A 24,961-nucleotide genomic window follows, 5' to 3' on the forward strand; every position below is an offset into this window, starting at 1 on the left:
TTGAAAAAAAGAAATTGGCTAGAAAATTGAACAAACTTAACTTGATAACAGCCTAATTACCCCCTGGGAGAACATAAAGTTCTATCTCACGTTAGCCAAAGCATTTTAATCGTTTACTTTCGCGGCAGCCGTTTTGCTCAGAAGACAAAACAAAAAATGCACAACCATCAAAAGATACTTTCTGAAAGAAAACAATGAACAGCTGCATTCATAGCTTGAAAGACTTTTATTTCGACAAGGTTACAAATTAAGCCCAAAACAATGGACCATTAGTATGGAGCACAAACAACAAACCACTCAGAGAATGTTTCCTTCTTTCTGCTTCTCCAGAAGAAACGATCATCAAAGCGTAGCAAGTAGTCTTACAGACAAACACTTACTCGACCATCACGCTCAGAAGAAAACAAAGTCAATCTTCATCGTGGGATGCGAGACCAAGCACTTCAGAACACATTTCTCTAGGAACAAACTATAGAAATGACCCCTAAAAGTATAGCCTTAACCCAAACCTGTTGGAAGTCAGGACCTATATGATCTACCTGTTCCTGAAGGACCGGGACCCAAATGGCGATTTAAATTTACACCTACTCGCATATTAGGTATTACGGTCTTTCTTAAAACATTTAAGCTAAAGGTATTATTATAGTCTGCCTAGTTTTTGATATTTTTTAGAGAAGCAGTTTTAAGGCGCATTTCCACATTACCAGGTTGCATCATGCACAAGATGACAACAATTACACCACCACCACCGCCAGGTGTTTAAATAGGGCCTTTTCTTTTCATACAAAAACTATCAGGAAAATTAAACTAGAAGTTTTGTATAGGATCTAGGCTGAGTATTTCCAATCACTAAATAAATCAGAGAGTTGCGTATGTGCACCTGAAGTAATCTGCGTATCCATTCATAATTACCAGCATAGAAAAGATAAAGAGCATTGGTCTGCAGCTTAAAAAACAAAAACAATTCCACACTGCCTTCACTGCATCCGCTGCTGTGTCGAGAACCCCTTCTAAGTAACAAATATGAAGGTAAAGGAAGAAGTGGCGACCTTCTCTTCCCTGTGAATGTGCACCTGTCTGTCATTTTCTGTTAACAAATCGGTTCAGATGAACCTCTTACCCTAAAAGATGCATGAAAATTGTGTATTTTAATTTTCTATTCACGTATACTAGGAACAAAACTAAGCTACACAATCTCCATCAAAGGCGGACGTATTGCAGTTTATGAATACAGCGTATGGAAAACTGCTGTATCAAATGGAGGAAAAACCATTTTAAACATTTTCAGCAGACCAGATTGAAAAGAAAAACAGGGCAACAGGAATTAAAAGGTGGAAAGCGAAATAAAAGGAAAACATTATTGAAAAAAGAAATTGGCGAGAAAATTGAACAAACTTAACTTGATAACAGCCTAATTACCCCCTGGGAGCACATAAAGTTCTATCTCACGTTAGCAAAAGCATTTTAATCTTTTACTTCCGCGGCAGCCGTTTTGTTCAGAAGACAAAACAAAAAATGCACAACCATCAAAAGATACTTTCTGAAAGAAAACAATGAACAGCTGCATTCATAGCTTGAAAGACTTTTATTTCGACAAGGTTACAAAATTAAGCCCAAAACAATGGACCATTAGTATGGAGCACAAACAACAAACCACTCAGAGAATGTTTCCTTCTTTCTGCTTCTCCAGAAGAGAAACGATCATCAAAAGCGTAGCAAGTAGTCTTACAGACAAACACTTACTACTGACCATCACGCTCAGAAGAAAACAAAGTCAATCTTCATCGTGGGTAGCGAGACCAAGCACTTCAGAAACACATTTCTCTAGGAACAAACTATAGAAATGATCCTAAAAGTATAGCCTTAACCCAAACCTGTTGGAAGTCAGGACCTATATGATCTACCTGTTCCTGAAGGACACGGGACCCAAATGGCGATTTAAATTTACACCTACCGCATATTAGGTATTACGGTCTTTCTTAAAACATTTAGCTAAAGGTATTATTATAGTCTGCCTAGTTTTTGATACTTTTTAGAGAAGCAGTTTTAGGCGCATTTCCACATTACCCAGGTTGCATCATGCACAAGATGACAACAATTACACCACCACCACCGCCAGGTGTTTAAATGGGGCCTTTTCTTTTCATACAAAAACTATCAGGAAAATTAAACTAGAAGTTTTGTATAGGATCTAGGCTGAGTATTTCCAATCACTAAATAAATCAGAGAGTTGCGTATGTGCACCTGAAGTAATCTGCCGTATCCATTCATAATTACCAGCATAGCGAAAAGATAAAGAGCATTGGTCTGCAGCTTAAAACAAAACAATTCCACACTGCCTTCACTGCATCCGCTGCTGTGTCGAGAACCCCTTCTAAGTAACAAATATGAAAGGTAAAGGAAGAAGTGGCGCACTTCTCTTCCCTGTGAATGTGCACCTGTCTGTCATTTCTGTTAACAAATCGGTTCAGATGAACCTCTTACCCTAAAAAGATGCATGAAAATTGTGTATTTTTAATTTTCTATTCACGTATACTAGGAACAAAACTAAGCTACACAATCTCCATCAAAGGCGGACGTATTGCAGTTTATGAATACAACGTATGGAAAACTGCTGTATCAAATTGGAGGAAAAACCATTTAAACATTTTCAGCAGACCAGATTGAAAAGAAAAACAGGGCAACAGGAATTAAAAGGTCGAAAGCGGAAATAAAAGGAAAACATTATTGAAAAAAAGAAATTGGCGAGAAAATTGAACAAACTTAACTTGATAACAGCCTAATTACCCCCTGGGAGCACATAAAGTTCTATCTCACGTTAGCCAAAGCATTTTAATCTTTTACTTCCGCGGCAGCCGTTTTGTTCAGAAGACAAAACAAAAATGCACAACCATCAAAAGATACTTTCTGAAAGAAAACAATGAACAGCTGCATTCATAGCTTGAAAGACTTTTATTTCGACAAGGTTACAAAATTAAGCCCAAAACAATGGACCATTAGTATGGAGCACAAACAACAAACCACTCAGAGAATGTTTCCTTCTTTCTGCTTCTCCAGAAGAAAGCGATCATCAAGCGTAGCAAGTAGTCTTACAGACAAACACTACTACTGACCATCACGCTCAGAAGAAAACAAAGTCAATCTTCATCGTGGGTAGCGAGACCAAGCACTTCAGAAACACATTTCTCTAGGAACAAACTATAGAAATGATCCCTAAAAGTATAGCCTTAACCAAACCTGTTGGAAGTCAGGACCTATATGATCTACCTGTTCCTGAAGGACCACGGGACCCAAATGGCGATTTAAATTTACACCTACTCGCATATTAGTGTTACGGTCTTTCTTAAAACATTTAGCTAAAGGTATTATTATAGTCTGCCTAGTTTTTGATACTTTTAGAGAAGCAGTTTTTAAGGCGCATTTCCACATTACCAGGTTGCATCATGCACAAGATGACAACAATTACACCACCACCACGCCAGGTGTTTAAATGGGGCCTTTTCTTTTCATACAAAAACTATCAGGAAAATTAAACTAGAAGTTTTGTATAGGATCTAGGCTGAGTATTTCCAATCACTAAATAAATCAGAGAGTTGCGTATGTGCACCTGAAGTAATCTCGCGTATCCATTCATAATTACCATAGCGAAAAAGATAAAGAGCATTGGTCTGCAGCTTAAAAACAAAACAATTCCACACTGCCTTCACTGCATCCGCTGCTGTCGAGAACCCCTTCTAAGTAACAAATATGAAAGGTAAAGGAAGAAGTGGCGTCCTTCTCTTCCCTGTGAATGTGCACCTGTCTGTCATTTTCTGTTAACAAATCGGTTCAGATGAACCTCTTACCCTAAAAGATGCATGAAAATTGTGTATTTTAATTTTCTATTCCGATATAAAACTAAGCTACACAATCTCACAATCAGTTTAATAATTGAAAACATAAACAAATCAAATATTTCAATTACAACATTAAAACATACCTGAATAAAATCAACCAAAATTCCTAACCTCTACAAAAGAAACCAAACAAGTACAATGTACAACAAAAAACATCACTAACTAAAATACAAAGAAAACTATACAATCAGCGAAACACAATCAAAACTCTCGAAACAGACAATCCTAAAAAATTTATGAGACAATAGAATATCAAAAAAAATACATACTAATTACATATTAATTCTAGGTCGTCAACATTCTAAAGCATTTAAGATCCTATTTAACCTTTGTAGTGTTATAACTTTTTGAACATTACAAAGTACACATGCACCATGATACCTTAAATTATATTAATTTTACTTCTAAAAACATCAGAAATACTAATTTTAAGGACCTAGTTTTCAATAAAAACATGAAAATTAACTCATTACATGTCATATTTATACAATACAAAATAATAAATTGACCTATCATAAAAAATCAACTCCTCAAATAATAAGAAAATCAGCAAAATAAAAATTAACAAAGCGCAAACTTGCCTAAGTAACTGCTCCTTTAAAAAAATACTTAATAACCTTTCCATATTCATGAAAATTATTAATTTTCATAGATAGGATAAACTATCTAATCACAAAAGGGAAAATTTAGAGAACTCTAGGAAAATATGAAAGTAATTTAAAATTTAACAATTTAACAAAAGGAAAACCTAAAGTTGAAAAAAGATTAAAAAAAAATAGTTGAAAAATATAGCAAATATGAAAAATAAAACAAATAAAAATTCGAAAAATAGACTAAAATTAAAACTTCACGAATTTGAAAAATTAACAACTTAAAAGTATTAAATAACAAGCAATTTTTGCAATCAAAATATAATAACTAAAACATTCAACACAAATAGCTCAAAAACAATTATTCCAAATCAACTGACAAAATTCAAAGAACCAACTCAAAAAAAAAGAAACTAAATCAACAACTTAAAACTATACAAAGAAACAAATATATCAATCTGGCAGACAGACTAAGAAACACATTCACTGGAATAAGAAATCCAAAATATACTACACAACTAAGACTAAGAAACTACTTACCTTAGCAGGAAATGACATAACTTACCATAGATGCAAGCTTTAAATCATTTCAAATAATTAGAATTTTAAAATTTGTAAACAATTAGAGAGTTTAATTTCCAGCTTTCACAGCACACCAAATCAAATTAACCACACCGCAGGTTTAAGCCGTCTTTTAAAAAATTCAAAAACAAAGTTTGCTAGTTAAAAGAATTTCCAAATAAAAAGCAGTGTTCAATTACCTAAATCAGATACATTTACACACCAACAAGTAAAGATCTTGTCTTCCTAAAAAAAAAAACACGAATTACTAGAACAACTTAAGCTTTAACAATAGAAAGAAAGAAAAGTAGATCTTCAGAAGTGAACTGCCTTTTCTAATGAAGAACTCGGTAAAATGATCTTAGCTAAAAAAAAAAATTCAAATTTTATAATATAAAAACATAAAACAAAATAAGGTAAGAAATTGGAAAACTGAGTATTGAAGAACAATTTAAACATTTAAAGTATGAAACAAAAACGAAAGATTAAAAGTGGAATGAAAATTTGAAAAAATTAAAAAAGAAATTAAAAAACTATGAAATAATATGACTACATAGGAACACTAATAAGAAAACATTTACTTCTACAACATTTGAAACAACAAACAGAAGAACAACTCAAAAAAAAAAAAAATATTTTGAAAAAAGAAAAATTAAAAATTAATAAAACAAATACCATAATGTCTATATCAAAACAAACATAAATCTTCCTTTTTTGCTCAGAAAAGCATACTAACATCAAGAAAACACTTAACACTCGTAGAAAAACAAAACTTATTAAAGGTCAACAACCTAAAAATGACCAATAGGCAATCAAACATAAAAAGTCCAAAATTAACTACCTTAAATTGATCAACCTTAGAAGCTTTCGAAACATACCAATATAATAAATTTAACCTTCACATTAGGTAGTTTAAAACATTTCAGCAAGATTATAAGACATATTCATACCAACCTTTGAACAGATTTAGCTTTCCATTCCAACTCAAGAAACTATTTAAATACACTACTCATAGTATAATTCCCGTTAACTTTAACAAAGTATAATCAGTACAGTGAAAACTTAAATATTTTAGAATTAAAGGAAAATCCACAGTCATAAAAAATAATTCAAAGCACTGTAAAAGTCATGATCATGAAAAATTACAAATAACTAAAGATTTTAAAGATGTTGCTAAAAAAATTCAAAAATCCTTAATACTCTTGAAACCCATTATAATTAATAAAGAAAGAAGACTTCACATAATAAAAGCGTAATTAGAACAAACGTTCAAGAACCTTCTTACTCGAAAAATGAAAAGTAGAAAATTCATCTTCAGAAAAAAAAAACTTCAAAACAAAAAATGTAAAACTTTAGAAATTGAAAAATTTTAATAGGAAATATTAAAATTTTACACCAACTTAAAAGGCAAAGAATTAAAGTGTCAAGAACATGGAAAACAATTAAATCAACTAAATATCTTGAAAAAAAATTGAACAGCATTCAAACTGGAAGACTTATTACAAAGTTACAAAATTTTAAAATTTATACACACTTATAAAACAAAACAATCAATATTCTTTAAGAAAATAACTCATCAGGAAGTTTTCAAACATTACAATAACCTCAAAAATGATTAGAAACAAAAACAAATCTTGTATGAAACCTTATATCCTTTAATATAGAACAAACTAAAGATAAAAACATACATTCTCAACTGTTCGAAAAAATAAATCTTCAGTTAGAAGTGCATCGACCAATTCATTCAATTAAAAAGACCAAAATCTAAGCAACCTTTTCTAACATTTTAGTAACTTTTATAGACCATAAGACCATTTTAAATTTCAAGCGTTAGGCAGCATTCATTCAGGTATTTAACAGGGCTAAAATTAAACACCACTTGATTTTAAAGGTTATTTAAAATATTCAAAGTTAATTAATGAAGATTAATTAAGTAACAATCACAATAATCAAAGTGTACATTGACACAAAAACTAGTCAACATTAAATTTAAACAAGACAATGATATTCACCTAAAAACAAAAAATTTCAATATCCTAATGTAACGAAACATAATACAACCAAATAGAAAAGTATAAGCAAGAACAAAATTACTTCTAAAAAAATGCTGTTTCAACAAAACATCAAAAATCAAATAAACCTAAAAGTGTGACGAAATTTATTAAAAATTATTTATTTAAAATTTCAAATAACCTTAACAAATGCATAAAATGTATTATTCTTATACTTGGAAAAACGATCCAAATGATGAAAACTATTTAACTTAGCAGAAACACTTGAAAAAATCAAATGGGAAACATTTAAAACTTGAAGACAATGAAAAAAACATGAAAAAATGGAAAATATGAAAACTTTAAAAACAGGCATTAAAATAACAATAAGTATTCTCAATAGGAACATTTATACTTCAAACGAAGTTCCTAGAAGACAAAATAAAATGCGAACCATACAAAAATTTTAAACAATCAAGAATCATTCAAACAACAACCATTAATTCCCAATTTAAAAATAAAAGAATTAGCTTAACAAAACATTCCATTAGAGAAAATCACATATTAAATCTAACTTCAGAGAAAGTACATTATCCAAAAGTATTCTACAAAAGTATACTACACACCAGAAAAAAACAAGTCAACTTAAAGTATCAATACAAATTCTTATAGAAAAATCTCAAAATTCTAAAAATACTAAAAAACCCTGAGAATAGACCCAAACTGTTGAATTGCCTAAAGACGTACCAAAGTATTAAATTCAAAGCATAATTTACACTCTCAAATTTAGTCAAAAGTATTATAAATCTATAATTTAATACTTTATATATTATTAGAAGCAATTAACAGTTTCATCACAGTCAACAATTACAACACACCCACATTAAAGACACTTTTCATATTAAAACTTCAGAAAAATTAATTTGAAGTTTTATATGATCTAGCAATAGTTTCCAACACTAAAAATTCAGCTATCATAAAATAACATCCAAATATTCAGCTAAAAAAAAAACATTGGTGCACTTAAAAAAAACATACTACCTCAAACAACAGCTAAACACTTCTTAATCAAAATTAGTAATAAGAAGTAAGTAAAATTTACTGAATCCCATCTCTTGTGAAAATGTATAATCTTTCCACAAAAAATAATTAACCTTTCTAAAACATGAAAATTGTATTTTAAAAACCTTAAATCTTAAAATTGGAAAAACGTATAATACATTCAATAAAAAAAATGAAGGATTAAACCAAATTCAAGACATTATTAAAAGGAAAATTAAAATTAACATATTACAATTGAAAAACAAAGTAAGTTAAAATTGAACGAAATTTTATCAAGAACATAAAACATGCAAAAATTGAAAAATTACCATACTTCGCAGTCCCTCGAAACAAAAAATTATTAAGTTGTAAAAAGCATTACATCTTACTTAGCGATACTTTTATTCAAAAAAAGTTAAAAACTCAACAAAATGAACATAATTATCAAAAAAAACTTTCTTCAGCTGACAATAAATACTAAACATGAAATGCTGACAAAAAACATCAAGCACATATCAAAAGAATATCAACGGATAAGAAAAAATAAACTACTTTCAGAAACTTCAAAAACTATACTAAAATAAGCTAACCAACCTTATTAACCTAAGAGTACCTTTACTACACTTTGGAACCTTTTAGAACATTTAAAAATAATTCCAAGTTCTACTAAAAAATTAACCAAGTATTTAATCACTTTTCGATACAAAACAGTAATTTACTAATTACAAACCTAATATTTGTCAATTCAAAATTACAAACACCTAAGATTTAAGCTATTTTACAAAACTTAGAAAAAAAACTAGTTAGCTAATACAGTCAGTCATCCTAACAATTAACAACTTAAGTCAACAAAAAGGTAAGTAAAGCACTTTTCCACAAAATATTAAAACTGACAAGTAAAACATTCAGCATATTTCCAATGCTTATTAAAACATTCGTAATCAAAAAGATAGACATAAGCGACTTTGTCCTTAATGCTATGAAAATACTAAGAATCGCTACAATCAAAAACATATTCAAAAAAGTAGAAAATCTTCAAAATTGAAAAAACTAAATTCAAGAATGAGTATGACTATTCTGAAACACCTTAAAACTGCATCAAATTCACAAAAATTTAAACATTTTACCACTTAAAAAATTTTGAAAATGATTTTAAATTGAACCCAATATAGGAAAAATATAAACAAAATGCATCTTCACCATTAATTATCAATACAACAAAACAATGACCAAGTTAAATGTAAAAAACCATTTAAATTTTCTCTACAGTTTAATGAAAAAGGACAAAACAAAAAGCAGAAAGAATACAGAAACATATGAAAAGAATTTAAAGAATTGACAAACAATAAGAAACATTGACTGTGGACCAAACATAATCACTAGAGAATATTAATCTTTCAGGAACAATTACAAAAGACAAAATGACACAAAGAAATTTCACAGAAAATGAACTTTCAAGAAAAATTATGTAATTTCATAATTAAAACAATGACAAACGTATGAAAATCCTAACAAACTTACAACCTTCGCCAGTAACATGGATACTCAGACAAATTTCAGGAAATTAACTAATTTAACACTGCAATAAAAAAATAACTTCAGAACTATAACTTAAATATTCTTAGAAAATTAGGAACATTCCAAATAAATTCCAAAAATTAACAGACCTACATCACATGTTAGAATAGCTAGTCATAAAGGCATTAAAATTAACCAGATTTTGTTTGTTCTTAAAACATTTACTAAAGTATTATATAGAACTATTTTGATCTTTACGAACAATTAGGACATCATCAATCAGTCATATGCAAAAGAAAAGCATACTCAGAAAAAATAAACTTTTTCACATAAACAATCAGAAATAATAGTTTGTGAAACTGAATCACAATTAAAAAAAGGAAAGTTGCAAATTACTATAGAACTAATTCCATAATTACACTTACAAAAATAAACTTCCGAGCTAAGAAAAAAAAATTCTCATACTCTTCTAGAAACATAATACAAATAAAATGAAAGGTAAATTCACCTATTCATTAAACTACTAATAAATCGTAAAATGACTTTCAAAAAAGAAAAATGTATTATCAACCTTAATAGCAAAGAAAAAAGTCAAAGGAATACAATAGAAAAACTATGAAAAACTAATTCAAATGTGAAAACCTTAACATTAGCAACATATTCAGAAAAACAAGATTCATAAACGAAAAAATGAAACTTATTAAAAATTGAGAAAAATAAACTCACAGCTAATTTAACATAAAATAAATACATTAAAGCATAACTTATTCGACGCCTTTTTAAAAAAAATTCAACAAAAATATTAAGAAATAAGACAGCTCATAAAAAATGTTTTTTCAGACAAAATACAAACATCTAAGATGAACAACAACAAAAATTACACTTACTACCAAGAACTAACGACTGAGTACCAACATTAAGACCATACCTCAGAATAAAATAATTTCTGTAAAACAACTAACCTTCCTAAGTAGAACTTAGAAATCTATCTAACCAAACTAGGACCAACCTTTAAATACTGAAACTAAGGATTAAAATTTTAAAAATTCAAGTATTTATAAACAGTTATTAACTAGGATAAGTAGCCTATTTTAACTTGAAGCATTTAAGGACTTTCAATACAAACACCATGTAAACACACCTACACTTTTAAAAGCTTCAGAAAAACTAATCGAAAAGGACTAGAAGTTTTAATAGTAATTCAATCAAATAAATCGATTAATGAAAGTAATCTAGCACATTCATAATTACAGCATAGCAAAAGATAAAACATTGGTCTGAGCTAAAAACAAAACAACATCTCACATCTGCTGTACAGAACCTCTGTAGAAGAAGTAAAAGAAGTAAGGAATGACCTCTCTTCGCAAAACTGTTTCAGTAATCTTCTAAGACTATTCTAAATTCTACATTATAAAATACTCACAACACAAAATCAATTACAGTAGGAACTTATAAATGAGGAAAACTAATTTCAAGAGAAAACTGAAAATTAAACAATAGAAAAAAAAACAATTAAAAAGAACATAAAGAATACCTTGAAAAAGAATGCAAAAATTCTTTACTTTACATCCATTCAAGACACAAATCATCTAAAGATTTAATCTTTCTGACTATTTCAAGAAACTACATAAATTAAACAAGACGATTCAAGAAAATCCAGGTATTGCAAAACATGAGAACATCAAAACACAGGAAGTCTAAGCACTAATGCACAGCTAGAATAAAAACATTCACTGCTACACGATTGAATCATAGACACTGATTAGCTAATGTAATTAAGTAGACAACTCTTTCGAAGACATGAAATACTTAAAGCAATTTAGTGCCTTTGGAGCACATAAGTTCTATCTCACGTTGCAGCATTTTAATCACTGCGGCAGCGTTTTGTTCAGAAGACAAAAAAAAAATGCACAACCATCAAAGATACTTTCTGAAAGAAAACAATGAACAGCTGCATTCATAGCTTGAAAGACTTTTATTTCGACAAGGTTACAAAATTAAGCCCAAAACAATGGACCATTAGTATGGAGCACAAACAACAAACCACTCAGAGAATGTTTCCTTCTTTCTGCTTCTCCAGAGAAAGCGATCATCAAGCGTACAAGTAGTCTTACAGACAAACACTTACTACTGACCATCACGCTCAGAAGAAAACAAAGTCAATCTTCATCGTGGGTAGCGAGACCAAGCACTTCAGAAACACATTTCTCTAGGAACAAACTATAGAAATGATCCTAAAAGTATAGCCTTAACCCAAACCTGTTGGAAGTCAGGACCTATATGATCTACCTGTTCCTGAAGGACCACGGGACCCAAATGAGCGATTTAAATTTACACCTACTGCATATTAGTTCTACGGTCTTTCTTAAAACATTTAGCTAAAGGTATTATTATAGTCTGCCTAGTTTTTGATACTTTTTAAGAAGCAGTTTAAGGACGCATTCCACATTACCCAGGTTGCATCATGCACAAGATGACAACAATTACACCACCACCACCGCCAGGTGTTTAAATGGGCCTTTTCTTTTCATACAAAACTATCAGGAAAATTAAACTAGAAGTTTTGTATAGGATCTAGGCTGAGTATTTCCAATCACTAAATAAATCAGAGAGTTGCGTATGTGCACCTGAAGTAATCTCGCGTATCCAAGATAAAAGAGCATTGGTTACCAGCTTAAAAAGACAAAAACAATTCCACACTGCCTTCACTGCATCCGCTGCTGTGTAGAGAACCCCTTCTAAGTAACAAATATGAAGGTAAAGGAAGAAGTGGCGTCCTTCTCTTCCCTATGAATGTGCACCTGTCTGTCATTTTCTGTTAACAAATCAGTTCAGATGAACCTCTTACCTAAAAGATGCATGAAAATTGTGTATTTTTAATTTTCTATTCACGTATACTAGGAACAAAACTAAGCTACACAATCTCCATCAAAGGCGGACGTATTGCAGTTTATGAATACAGCGTATGGAAAACTGCTGTATCAAATGGAGGGAAAAACCATTTAAACATTTTCAGCAGACCAGATTGAAAAGAAAAACAGGGCAACAGGAATTAAAAGGTCGGAAACGGAAATAAAAGGAAAACATTATTGAAAAAAAGAAATTGGCGAGAAAATTGAACAAACTTAACTTGATAACAGCCTAATTACCCCCTGGGAGCACATAAAGTTCTATCTCACGTTAGCCAAAGCATTTTAATCTTTTACTTCAGCGGCCGTTTTGTTCAGAAGACAAAACAAAAAATGCACAACCCATCAAAAGATACTTTCTGAAAGAAAACAATGAACAGCTGCATTCATAGCTTGAAAGACTTTTATTTCGACAAGGTTACAAAATTAAGCCCAAAACAATGGACCATTAGTATGGAGCACAAACAACAAACCACTCAGAGAATGTTTCCTTCTTTCTGCTTCTCCAGAAGAAGCGATCATCAAAGCGTAGCAAGTAGTCTTACAGACAAACACTTACTACTGACCATCACGCTCAGAAGAAAACAAAGTCAATCTTCATCGTGGGTAGCGAGACCAAGCACTTCAGAAACACATTTCTCTAGGAACAAACTATAGAAATGATCCCTAAAAGTATAGCCTTAACCCAAACCTGTTGGAAGTCAGGACCTATATGATCTACCTGTTCCTGAAGGACCACGGGACCCAAATGGCGATTTAAATTTACACCTACTCGCATATTAGGTATTCGGTCTTTCTTAAAACATTTAAGCTAAAGGTATTATTATAGTCTGCCTAGTTTTGATACTTTTTAGAGAAGCAGTTTTAAGGGACGCATTTCCACATTACCCAGGTTGCATCATGCACAAGATGACAACAATTACACCACCACCACCGCCAGGTGTTTAAATGGGGCCTTTTCTTTTCATACAAAAACTATCAGGAAAATTAAACTAGAAGTTTTGTATAGGATCTAGGCTGAGTATTTCCAATCACTAAATAAATCAGAGAGTTGCGTATGTGCACCTGAAGTAATCTCGCCGTATCCATTCATAATTACCGCATAGCGAAAAGATAAAGAGCATTGGTCTGCAGCTTAAAAACAAAAACAATTCCACACTGCCTTCACTGCATCCGCTGCTGTGTGAGAACCCCTTCTAAGTAACAAATATGAAGGTAAAGGAAGAAGTGGCGACCTTCTCTTCCCTGTGAATGTGCACCTGTCTGTCATTTTCTGTTAACAAATCGGTTCAGATGAACCTCTTACCCTAAAAGATGCATGAAAATTGTGTATTTTTAATTTTCTATTCCGTATACTAGGAACAAAACTAAGCTACACAATCTCCATCAAAGGCGGACGTATTGCAGTTTATGAATACAGCGTATGGAAAACTGCTGTATCAAATTGGAGGAAAAACCATTTAAACATTTTCAGCAGACCAGATTGAAAAGAAAAACAGGGCAACAGGAATTAAAAGGTCGGAAAGCGGAAATAAAAGGAAAACATTATTGAAAAAAGAAATTGGCGAGAAAATTGAACAAACTTAACTTGATAACAGCCTAATTACCTGGGAGCACATAAAGTTCTATCTCACGTTAGCCAAAGCATTTTAATCTTTTACTTCCGCGGCAGCCGTTTTGTTCAGAAGACAAAACAAAAAATGCACAACCCATCAAAAGATACTTTCTGAAAGAAAACAATGAACAGCTGCATTCATAGCTTGAAAGACTTTTATTTCGACAAGGTTACAAAATTAAGCCCAAAACAATGGACCATTAGTATGGAGCACAAACAACAAACCACTCAGAGAATGTTTCCTTCTTTCTGCTTCTCCAGAGAGAAGCGATCATCAAAGCGTAGCAAGTAGTCTTACAGACAAACACTTACTACTGACCATCACGCTCAGAAGAAAACAAAGTCAATCTTCATCGTGGGTAGCGAGACCAAGCACTTCAGAAACACATTTCTCTAGGAACAAACTATAGAAATGATCCCTAAAAGTATAGCCTTAACCCAAACCTGTTGGAAGTCAGGACCTATATGATCTACCTGTTCCTGAAGGACCACGGGACCCAAATGGCGATTTAAATTTACACCTACTGCGCATATTAGGTATTACGGTCTTTCTTAAAACATTTAAGCTAAAGGTATTATTATAGTCTGCCTAGTTTTTGATACTTTTTAGAGAAGCAGTTTTAAGGACGCATTTCCACATTACCCAGGTTGCATCATGCACAAGATGACAACAATTACACCACCACCACCGCCAGGTGTTTAAATGGGGCCTTTTCTTTTCATACAAAAACTATCAGGAAAATTAAACTAGAAGTTTTGTATAGGATCTAGGCTGAGTATTTCCAATCACTAAATAAATCAGAGAGTTGCGTATGTGCACCTGAAGTAATCTACGCCGTATCCATTCATAATTACCAGCATAGCGAAAAGATAAAGAGCATTGGTCTGCAGCTTAAAAACAAAACAATTCCACACTGCCTTCACTGCATCCGCTGCTGTGTCGAGAACCCCTTCTAAGTAACAAATATGAAAGGTAAAGGAAGAAGTGGCGACCTTCTCTTCCCTGTGAATGTGCACCTGTCTGTCATTTTCTGTTAACAAATCGGTTCAGATGAACCTCTTACCCTAAAAGATGCATGAAAATTGTGTATTTTTAATTTTCTATTCACGTATACTAGGAACAAAACTAAGCTACACAATCTCCATCAAAAGCGGACGTATTGCAGTTTATGAATACAACGTATGGAAAACTGCTGTATCAAATTGGAGGAAAAACCATTTAAACATTTTCAGCAGACCAGATTGAAAAGAAAAACAGGGCAACAGGAATTAAAAGGTCGGAAAGCGGAAATAAAAGGAAAACATTATTGAAAAAAAGAAATTGGCGAGAAAATTGAACAAACTTAACTTGATAACAGCCTAATTACCCCCTGGGAGCACATAAAGTTCTATCTCACGTTAGCCAAAGCATTTTAATCTTTTACTTCCGCGGCAGCCGTTTTGTTCAGAAGACAAAACAAAAAATGCACAACCCATCAAAAGATACTTTCTGAAAGAAAACAATGAACAGCTGCATTCATAGCTTGAAAGACTTTTATTTCGACAAGGTTACAAAATTAAGCCCAAAACAATGGACCATTAGTATGGAGCACAAACAACAAACCACTCAGAGAATGTTTCCTTCTTTCTGCTTCTCCAGAAGAGAAACGATCATCAAACCGTAGCAAGTAGTCTTACAGACAAACACTTACTACTGACCATCACGCTCAGAAGAAAACAAAGTCAATCTTCATCGTGGGTAGCGAGACCAAGCACTTCAGAAACACATTTCTCTAGGAACAAACTATAGAAATGATCCCTAAAAGTATAGCCTTAACCCAAACCTGTTGGAAGTCAGGACCTATATGATCTACCTGTTCCTGAAGGACACGGGACCCAAATGGCGATTTAAATTTACACCTACTCGCATATTAGGTATTACGGTCTTTCTTAAAACATTTAAGCTAAAGGTATTATTATAGTCTGCCTAGTTTTTGATACTTTTTAGAGAAGCAGTTTTAAGGACGCATTTCCACATTACCCAGGTTGCATCATGCACAAGATGACAACAATTACACCACCACCACCGCCAGGTGTTTAAATGGGGCCTTTTCTTTTCATACAAAAACTATCAGGAAAATTAAACTAGAAGTTTTGTATAGGATCTAGGCTGAGTATTTCCAATCACTAAATAAATCAGAGAGTTGCGTATGTGCACCTGAAGTAATCTCGCCGTATCCATTCATAATTACCAGCATAGCGAAAAGATAAAGAGCATTGGTCTGCAGCTTAAAAACAAAAACAATTCCACACTGCCTTCACTGCATCCGCTGCTGTCGAGAACCCCTTCTAAGTAACAAATATGAAAGGTAAAGGAAGAAGTGGCGACCTTCTCTTCCCTGTGAATGTGCACCTGTCTGTCATTTTCTGTTAACAAATCGGTTCAGATGAACCTCTTACCCTAAAAGATGCATGAAAATTGTGTATTTTTAATTTTCTATTCACGTATACTAGGAACAAAACTAAGCTACACAATCTCCATCAAAGGCGGACGTATTGCAGTTTATGAATACAGCGTATGGAAAACTGCTGTATCAAATTGGAGGAAAAACCATTTAAACATTTTCAGCAGACCAGATTGAAAAGAAAAACAGGGCAACAGGAATTAAAAGGTGGAAAGCGGAAATAAAAGGAAAACATTATTGAAAAAAGAAATTGGCGAGAAAATTGAACAAACTTAACTTGATAACAGCCTAATTACCCTGGGAGCACATAAAGTTCTATCTCACGTTAGCCAAAGCATTTTAATCTTTTACTTCCGCGGCAGCCGTTTTGTTCAGAAGACAAAACAAAAAATGCACAACCCATCAAAAGATACTTTCTGAAAGAAAACAATGAACAGCTGCATTCATAGCTTGAAAGACTTTTATTTCGACAAGGTTACAAAATTAAGCCCAAAACAATGGACCATTAGTATGGAGCACAAACAACAAACCACTCAGAGAATGTTTCCTTCTTTCTGCTTCTCCAGAAGAGAAACGATCATCAAACGTAGCAAGTAGTCTTACAGACAAACACTTACTACTGACCATCACGCTCAGAAGAAAACAAAGTCAATCTTCATCGTGGGTAGCGAGACCAAGCACTTCAGAAACACATTTCTCTAGGAACAAACTATAGAAATGATCCCTAAAAGTATAGCCTTAACCCAAACCTGTTGGAAGTCAGGACCTATATGATCTACCTGTTCCTGAAGGACACGGGACCCAAATGGCGATTTAAATTTACACCTACTACGCATATTAGGTATTCACGGTCTTTCTTAAAACATTTAAGCTAAAGGTATTATTATAGTCTGCCTAGTTTTTGATACTTTTTAGAGAAGCAGTTTTAAGGACGCATTTCCACATTACCCAGGTTGCATCATGCACAAGATGACAACAATTACACCACCACCACCGCCAGGTGTTTAAATGGGGCCTTTTCTTTTCATACAAAAACTATCAGGAAAATTAAACTAGAAGTTTTGTATAGGATCTAGGCTGAGTATTTCCAATCACTAAATAAATCAGAGAGTTGCGTATGTGCACCTGAAGTAATCTCGCCGTATCCATTCATAATTACCAGCATAGCGAAAAGATAAAGAGCATTGGTCTGCAGCTTAAAAAACAAAAACAATTCCACACTGCCTTCACTGCATCCGCTGCTGTGTCGAGAACCCCTTCTAAGTAACAAATATGAAAGGTAAAGGAAGAAGTGGCGACCTTCTCTTCCCTGTGAATGTGCACCTGTCTGTCATTTTCTGTTAACAAATCGGTTCAGATGAACCTCTTACCCTAAAAAGATGCATGAAAATTGTGTATTTTTAATTTTCTATTCACGTATACTAGGAACAAAACTAAGCTACACAATCTCCATCAAAAGGCGGACGTATTGCAGTTTATGAATACAGCGTATGGAAAACTGCTGTATCAAATTGGAGGAAAAACCATTTAAACATTTTCAGCAGACCAGATTGAAAAGAAAAACAGGGCAACAGGAATTAAAAGGTCGGAAGCGGAAATAAAAGGAAAACATTATTGAAAAAAAGAAATTGGCGAGAAAATTGAACAAACTTAACTTGATAACAGCCTAATTACCCCCTGGGAGCACATAAAGTTCTATCTCACGTTAGCCAAAGCATTTTAATCTTTTACTTCCGCGGCAGCCGTTTTGTTCAGAAGACAAAACAAAAAATGCACAACCATCAAAAGATACTTTCTGAAAGAAAACAATGAACAGCTGCATTCATAGCTTGAAAGACTTTTATTTCGACAAGGTTACAAAATTAAGCCCAAAACAATGGACCATTAGTATGGAGCACAAACAACAAACCACTCAGAGAATGTTTCCTTCTTTCTGCTTCTCCAGAAGAAGCGATCATCAAAGCGTAGCAAGTAGTCTTACAGACAAACACTTACTACTGACCATCACGCTCAGAAGAAAACAAAGTCAATCTTCATCGTGGGTAGCGAGACCAAGCACTTCAGAAACACATTTCTCTAGGAACAAACTATAGAAATGATCCCTAAAAGTATAGCCTTAACCCAAACCTGTTGGAAGTCAGGACCTATATGATCTACCTGTTCCTGAAGGACACGGGACCCAAATGGCGATTTAAATTTACACCTACTCGCATATTAGGTATTCACGGTCTTTCTTAAAACATTTAAGCTAAAGGTATTATTATAGTCTGCCTAGTTTTTGATACTTTTTAGAGAAGCAGTTTTAAGGGACGCATTTCCACATTACCCAGGTTGCATCATGCACAAGATGACAACAATTACACCACCACCACCGCCAGGTGTTTAAATGGGGCCTTTTCTTTTCATACAAAAACTATCAGGAAAATTAAACTAGAAGTTTTGTATAGGATCTAGGCTGAGTATTTCCAATCACTAAATAAATCAGAGAGTTGCGTATGTGCACCTGAAGTAATCTCGCGTATCCATTCATAATTACCAGCATAGCGAAAAGATAAAGAGCATTGGTCTGCAGCTTAAAAACAAAAACAATTCCACACTGCCTTCACTGCATCCGCTGCTGTGTCGAGAACCCCTTCTAAGTAACAAATATGAAAGGTAAAGGAAGAAGTGGCGACCTTCTCTTCCCTGTGAATGTGCACCTGTCTGTCATTTTCTGTTAACAAATCGGTTCAGATGAACCTCTTACCCTAAAAAGATGCATGAAAATTGTGTATTTTTAATTTTCTATTCACGTATACTAGGAACAAAACTAAGCTACACAATCTCCATCAAAGGCGGACGTATTGCAGTTTATGAGATACAACGTATGGAAAACTGCTGTATCAAATTGGAGGGAAAAACCATTTAAACATTTTCAGCAGACCAGATTGAAAAGAAAAACAGGGCAACAGGAATTAAAAGGTCGGAAAGCGGAAATAAAAGGAAAACATTATTGAAAAAAAGAAATTGGCGAGAAAATTGAACAAACTTAACTTGATAACAGCCTAATTACCCCCTGGGAGCACATAAAGTTCTATCTCACGTTAGCCAAAGCATTTTAATCTTTTACTTCCGCGGCAGCCGTTTTGTTCAGAAGACAAAACAAAAAATGCACAACCCATCAAAAGATACTTTCTGAAAGAAAACAATGAACAGCTGCATTCATAGCTTGAAAGACTTTTATTTCGACAAGGTTACAAAATTAAGCCCAAAACAATGGACCATTAGTATGGAGCACAAACAACAAACCACTCAGAGAATGTTTCCTTCTTTCTGCTTCTCCAGAAGAGAAACGATCATCAAACGTAGCAAGTAGTCTTACAGACAAACACTTACTACTGACCATCACGCTCAGAAGAAAACAAAGTCAATCTTCATCGTGGGTAGCGAGACCAAGCACTTCAGAAACACATTTCTCTAGGAACAAACTATAGAAATGATCCCTAAAAGTATAGCCTTAACCCAAACCTGTTGGAAGTCAGGACCTATATGATCTACCTGTTCCTGAAGGACACGGGACCCAAATGGCCGATTTAAATTTACACCTACTCATATTAGTGTATTACGGTCTTTCTTAAAACATTTAAGCTAAAGGTATTATTATAGTCTGCCTAGTTTTTGATACTTTTTAGAGAAGCAGTTTTAAGGACGCATTTCCACATTACCCAGGTTGCATCATGCACAAGATGACAACAATTACACCACCACCACCGCCAGGTGTTTAAATGGGGCCTTTTCTTTTCATACAAAACTATCAGGAAAATTAAACTAGAAGTTTTGTATAGGATCTAGGCTGAGTATTTCCAATCACTAAATAAATCAGAGAGTTGCATTATGTGCACCTGAAGTAATCTACGTATCCATTCATAATTACCAAGCATAACGAAAAAGATAAAGAGCATTGGTCTGCAGCTTAAAAACAAAAACAATTCCACACTGCCTTCACTGCATCCGCTGCTGTGTCGAGAACCCCTTCTAAGTAACAAATATGAAAGGTAAAGGAAGAAGTGGCGACCTTCTCTTCCCTGTGAATGTGCACCTGTCTGTCATTTTCTGTTAACAAATCGGTTCAGATGAACCTCTTACCCTAAAAAGATGCATGAAAATTGTGTATTTTTAATTTTCTATTCACGTATACTAGGAACAAAACTAAGCTACACAATCTCCATCAAAGGCGGACGTATTGCAGTTTATGAATACAGCGTATGGAAAACTGCTGTATCAAATTGGAGGAAAAACCATTTAAACATTTTCAGCAGACCAGATTGAAAAGAAAAACAGGGCAACAGGAATTAAAAGGTCGGAAAGCGGAAATAAAAGGAAAACATTATTGAAAAAAAGAAATTGGCGAGAAAATTGAACAAACTTAACTTGATAACAGCCTAATTACCCCCTGGGAGCACATAAAGTTCTATCTCACGTTAGCCAAAGCATTTTAATCTTTTACTTCCGCGGCAGCCGTTTTGTTCAGAAGACAAAACAAAAAATGCACAACCCATCAAAAGATACTTTCTGAAAGAAAACAATGAACAGCTGCATTCATAGCTTGAAAGACTTTTATTTCGACAAGGTACAAAATTAAGCCCAAAACAATGGACCATTAGTATGGAGCACAAACAACAAACCACTCAGAGAATGTTTCCTTCTTTCTGCTTCTCCAGAGAAAGCGATCATCAAACGTAGCAAGTAGTCTTACAGACAAACACTTACTACTGACCATCACGCTCAGAAGAAAACAAAGTCAATCTTCATCGTGGGTAGCGAGACCAAGCACTTCAGAAACACATTTCTCTAGGAACAAACTATAGAAATGATCCCTAAAAGTATAGCCTTAACCCAAACCTGTTGGAAGTCAGGACCTATATGATCTACCTGTTCCTGAAGGACACGGGACCCAAATGGCCGATTTAAATTTACACCTACTCGCATATTAGTGTATTACGGTCTTTCTTAAAACATTTAAGCTAAAGGTATTATTATAGTCTGCCTAGTTTTTGATACTTTTTAGAGAAGCAGTTTTAAGGACGCATTTCCACATTACCCAGGTTGCATCATGCACAAGATGACAACAATTACACCACCACCACCGCCAGGTGTTTAAATGGGGCCTTTTCTTTTCATACAAAAACTATCAGGAAAATTAAACTAGAAGTTTTGTATAGGATCTAGGCTGAGTATTTCCAATCACTAAATAAATCAGAGAGTTGCATTATGTGCACCTGAAGTAATCTAGCGTATCCATTCATAATTACCCAACGAAAAAGATAAAGAGCATTGGTCTGCAGCTTAAAAAACAAAAACAATTCCACACTGCCTTCACTGCATCCGCTGCTGTGTCGAGAACCCCTTCTAAGTAACAAATATGAAAGGTAAAGGAAGAAGTGGCGACCTTCTCTTCCCTGTGAATGTGCACCTGTCTGTCATTTTCTGTTAACAAATCGGTTCAGATGAACCTCTTACCCTAAAAAGATGCATGAAAATTGTGTATTTTTAATTTTCTATTCACGTATACTAGGAACAAAACTAAGCTACACAATCTCCATCAAAGGCGGACGTATTGCAGTTTATGAATACAACGTATGGAAAACTGCTGTATCAAATTGGAGGAAAAACCATTTAAACATTTTCAGCAGACCAGATTGAAAAGAAAAACAGGGCAACAGGAATTAAAAGGTCGGAAGCGGAAATAAAGGAAAACATTATTGAAAAAAAGAAATTGGCGAGAAAATTGAACAAACTTAACTTGATAACAGCCTAATTACCTAGAGAGCACATAAAGTTCTATCTCACGTTAGCCAAAGCATTTTAATCTTTTTACTTCACGGCAGCCGTTTTGTTCAGAAGACAAAACAAAAATGCACAACCCATCAAAAGATACTTTCTGAAAGAAAACAATGAACAGCTGCATTCATAGCTTGAAAGACTTTTATTTCGACAAGGTTACAAAATTAAGCCCAAAACAATGGACCATTAGTATGGAGCACAAACAACAAACCACTCAGAGAATGTTTCCTTCTTTCTGCTTCTCCAGAAGAGAACGATCATCAAACGTAGCAAGTAGTCTTACAGACAAACACTTACTACTGACCATCACGCTCAGAAGAAAACAAAGTCAATCTTCATCGTGGGTAGCGAGACCAAGCACTTCAGAAACACATTTCTCTAGGAACAAACTATAGAAATGATCCCTAAAAATATAGCCTTAACCCAAACCTGTTGGAAGTCAGGACCTATATGATCTACCTGTTCCTGAAGGACAACGGGACCCAAATAGCCGATTTAAATTTACACCTACTCGCATATTAGGTATTACGGTCTTTCTTAAAACATTTAAGCTAAAGGTATTATTATAGTCTGCCTAGTTTTTGATACTTTTTAGAGAAGCAGTTTAAGGACGCATTTCCACGATTACCCAGGTTGCATCATGCACAAGATGACAACAATTACACCACCACCACCGCCAGGTGTTTAAATGGGGCCTTTTCTTTTCATACAAAACTATCAGGAAAATTAAACTAGAAGTTTTGTATAGGATCTAGGCTGAGTATTTCCAATCACTAAATAAATCAGAGAGTTGCGTATGTGCACCTGAAGTAATCTCGCCGTATCCATTCATAATTACCAACGCATACGAAAAGATAAAGAGCATTGGTCTGCAGCTTAAAAAACAAAAACAATTCCACACTGCCTTCACTGCATCCGCTGCTGTGTCGAGAACCCCTTCTAAGTAACAAATATGAAAGGTAAAGGAAGAAGTGGCGACCTTCTCTTCCCTGTGAATGTGCACCTGTCTGTCATTTCTGTTAACAAATCGGTTCAGATGAACCTCTTACCCTAAAAGATGCATGAAAATTGTGTATTTTTAATTTTCTATTCACATATACTAGGAACAAAACTAAGCTACACAATCTCCATCAAAAGCGGACGTATTGCAGTTTATGAATACAGCGTATGGAAAACTGCTGTATCAAATTGGAGGGAAAAACCATTTAAACATTTTCAGCAGACCAGATTGAAAAGAAAAACAGGGCAACAGGAATTAAAAAGGTCGGAAACGGAAATAAAAGGAAAACATTATTGAAAAAAAGAAATTGGCGAGAAAATTGAACAAACTTAACTTGATAACAGCCTAATTACCCCCTGGGAGCACATAAAGTTCTATCTCACGTTAGCCAAAGCATTTTAATCTTTTACTTTCGCAGCAGCCGTTTTGCTCAGAAGACAAAACAAAAAATGCACAACCCATCAAAAGATACTTTCTGAAAGAAAACAATGAACAGCTGCATTCATAGCTTGAAAGACTTTTATTTCGACAAGGTTACAAAATTAAGCCCAAAACAATGGACCATTAGTATGGAGCACAAACAACAAACCACTCAGAGAATGTTTCCTTCTTTCTGCTTCTCCAGAAGAAAGCGATCATCAAACGTAGCAAGTAGTCTTACAGACAAACACTTACTACTGACCATCACGCTCAGAAGAAAACAAAGTCAATCTTCATCGTGGGTAGCGAGACCAAGCACTTCAGAAACACATTTCTCTAGGAACAAACTATAGAAATGATCCCTAAAAGTATAGCCTTAACCCAAACCTGTTGGAAGTCAGGACCTATATGATCTACCTGTTCCTGAAGGACCACGGGACCCAAATGGCGATTTAAATTTACACCTACTCGCATATTAGGTATTCACGGTCTTTCTTAAAACATTTAAGCTAAAGGTATTATTATAGTCTGCCTAGTTTTGATACTTTTAGAGAAGCAGTTTTAAGGACGCATTTCCACATTACCCAGGTTGCATCATGCACAAGATGACAACAATTACACCACCACCACCGCCAGGTGTTTAAATGGGGCCTTTTCTTTTCATACAAAAACTATCAGGAAAATTAAACTAGAAGTTTTGTATAGGATCTAGGCTGAGTATTTCCAATCACTAAATAAATCAGAGAGTTGCGTATATGCACCTGAAGTAATCTCAGCGTATCCATTCATAATTACCAACGCGAAAAAGATAAAGAGCATTGGTCTGCAGCTTAAAAACAAAAACAATTCCACACTGCCTTCACTGCATCCGCTGCTGTGTCGAGAACCCCTTCTAAGTAACAAATATGAAAGGTAAAGGAAGAAGTGGCGACCTTCTCTTCCCTGTGAATGTGCACCTGTCTGTCATTTTCTGTTAACAAATCGGTTCAGATGAACCTCTTACCCTAAAAGATGCATGAAAATTGTGTATTTTAATTTTCTATTCCGTATACTAGGAACAAAACTAAGCTACACAATCTCCATCAAAGCGGACGTATTGCGTTTATGAATACGATGAAACTGGAAATAGCCATTTAAACATCAGCAGAAGATT

The 24,961-nt window shown here is 34.0% G+C and overlaps 13 non-coding genes across 13 annotated transcripts; all 13 read right to left on the reverse strand.

Annotated features, from left to right (window-relative positions):
• Positions 1-292: 292 nt before the first annotated feature.
• Positions 293-500, reverse strand: LOC120521971. The gene has a single exon (XR_005632239.1). It is a non-coding gene; the product is annotated as a small nucleolar RNA U3 (small nucleolar RNA).
• Positions 501-1,652: 1,152 nt separating this feature from the next.
• LOC120521974 lies at positions 1,653-1,865 on the reverse strand. Its single transcript, XR_005632242.1, has one exon. It is a non-coding gene; the product is annotated as a small nucleolar RNA U3 (small nucleolar RNA).
• A 1,154-nt stretch (positions 1,866-3,019) lies between these two features.
• LOC120521968 lies at positions 3,020-3,229 on the reverse strand. The gene has a single exon (XR_005632236.1). It is a non-coding gene; the product is annotated as a small nucleolar RNA U3 (small nucleolar RNA).
• An 8,410-nt stretch (positions 3,230-11,639) lies between these two features.
• LOC120521965 lies at positions 11,640-11,847 on the reverse strand. The gene has a single exon (XR_005632233.1). It is a non-coding gene; the product is annotated as a small nucleolar RNA U3 (small nucleolar RNA).
• A 1,130-nt stretch (positions 11,848-12,977) lies between these two features.
• Positions 12,978-13,188, reverse strand: LOC120521966. The gene has a single exon (XR_005632234.1). It is a non-coding gene; the product is annotated as a small nucleolar RNA U3 (small nucleolar RNA).
• Positions 13,189-14,344: 1,156 nt separating this feature from the next.
• Positions 14,345-14,556, reverse strand: LOC120521969. The gene has a single exon (XR_005632237.1). It is a non-coding gene; the product is annotated as a small nucleolar RNA U3 (small nucleolar RNA).
• A 1,166-nt stretch (positions 14,557-15,722) lies between these two features.
• On the reverse strand, positions 15,723-15,935 carry LOC120521975. The gene has a single exon (XR_005632243.1). It is a non-coding gene; the product is annotated as a small nucleolar RNA U3 (small nucleolar RNA).
• Positions 15,936-17,093: 1,158 nt separating this feature from the next.
• LOC120521963 lies at positions 17,094-17,305 on the reverse strand. The gene has a single exon (XR_005632231.1). It is a non-coding gene; the product is annotated as a small nucleolar RNA U3 (small nucleolar RNA).
• Positions 17,306-18,472: 1,167 nt separating this feature from the next.
• LOC120521967 lies at positions 18,473-18,683 on the reverse strand. The gene has a single exon (XR_005632235.1). It is a non-coding gene; the product is annotated as a small nucleolar RNA U3 (small nucleolar RNA).
• Positions 18,684-19,851: 1,168 nt separating this feature from the next.
• On the reverse strand, positions 19,852-20,063 carry LOC120521972. The gene has a single exon (XR_005632240.1). It is a non-coding gene; the product is annotated as a small nucleolar RNA U3 (small nucleolar RNA).
• Positions 20,064-21,227: 1,164 nt separating this feature from the next.
• Positions 21,228-21,437, reverse strand: LOC120521964. The gene has a single exon (XR_005632232.1). It is a non-coding gene; the product is annotated as a small nucleolar RNA U3 (small nucleolar RNA).
• Positions 21,438-22,597: 1,160 nt separating this feature from the next.
• On the reverse strand, positions 22,598-22,808 carry LOC120521970. The gene has a single exon (XR_005632238.1). It is a non-coding gene; the product is annotated as a small nucleolar RNA U3 (small nucleolar RNA).
• Positions 22,809-23,975: 1,167 nt separating this feature from the next.
• On the reverse strand, positions 23,976-24,186 carry LOC120521973. The gene has a single exon (XR_005632241.1). It is a non-coding gene; the product is annotated as a small nucleolar RNA U3 (small nucleolar RNA).
• Between the last annotated feature and the right edge of the window lie 775 nt (positions 24,187-24,961).

The sequence above is a fragment of the Polypterus senegalus genome, unplaced genomic scaffold (assembly GCF_016835505.1).
Source record: "Polypterus senegalus isolate Bchr_013 unplaced genomic scaffold, ASM1683550v1 scaffold_2335, whole genome shotgun sequence".
Classification (NCBI taxonomy): Eukaryota; Metazoa; Chordata; class Cladistia; order Polypteriformes; family Polypteridae; genus Polypterus; species Polypterus senegalus.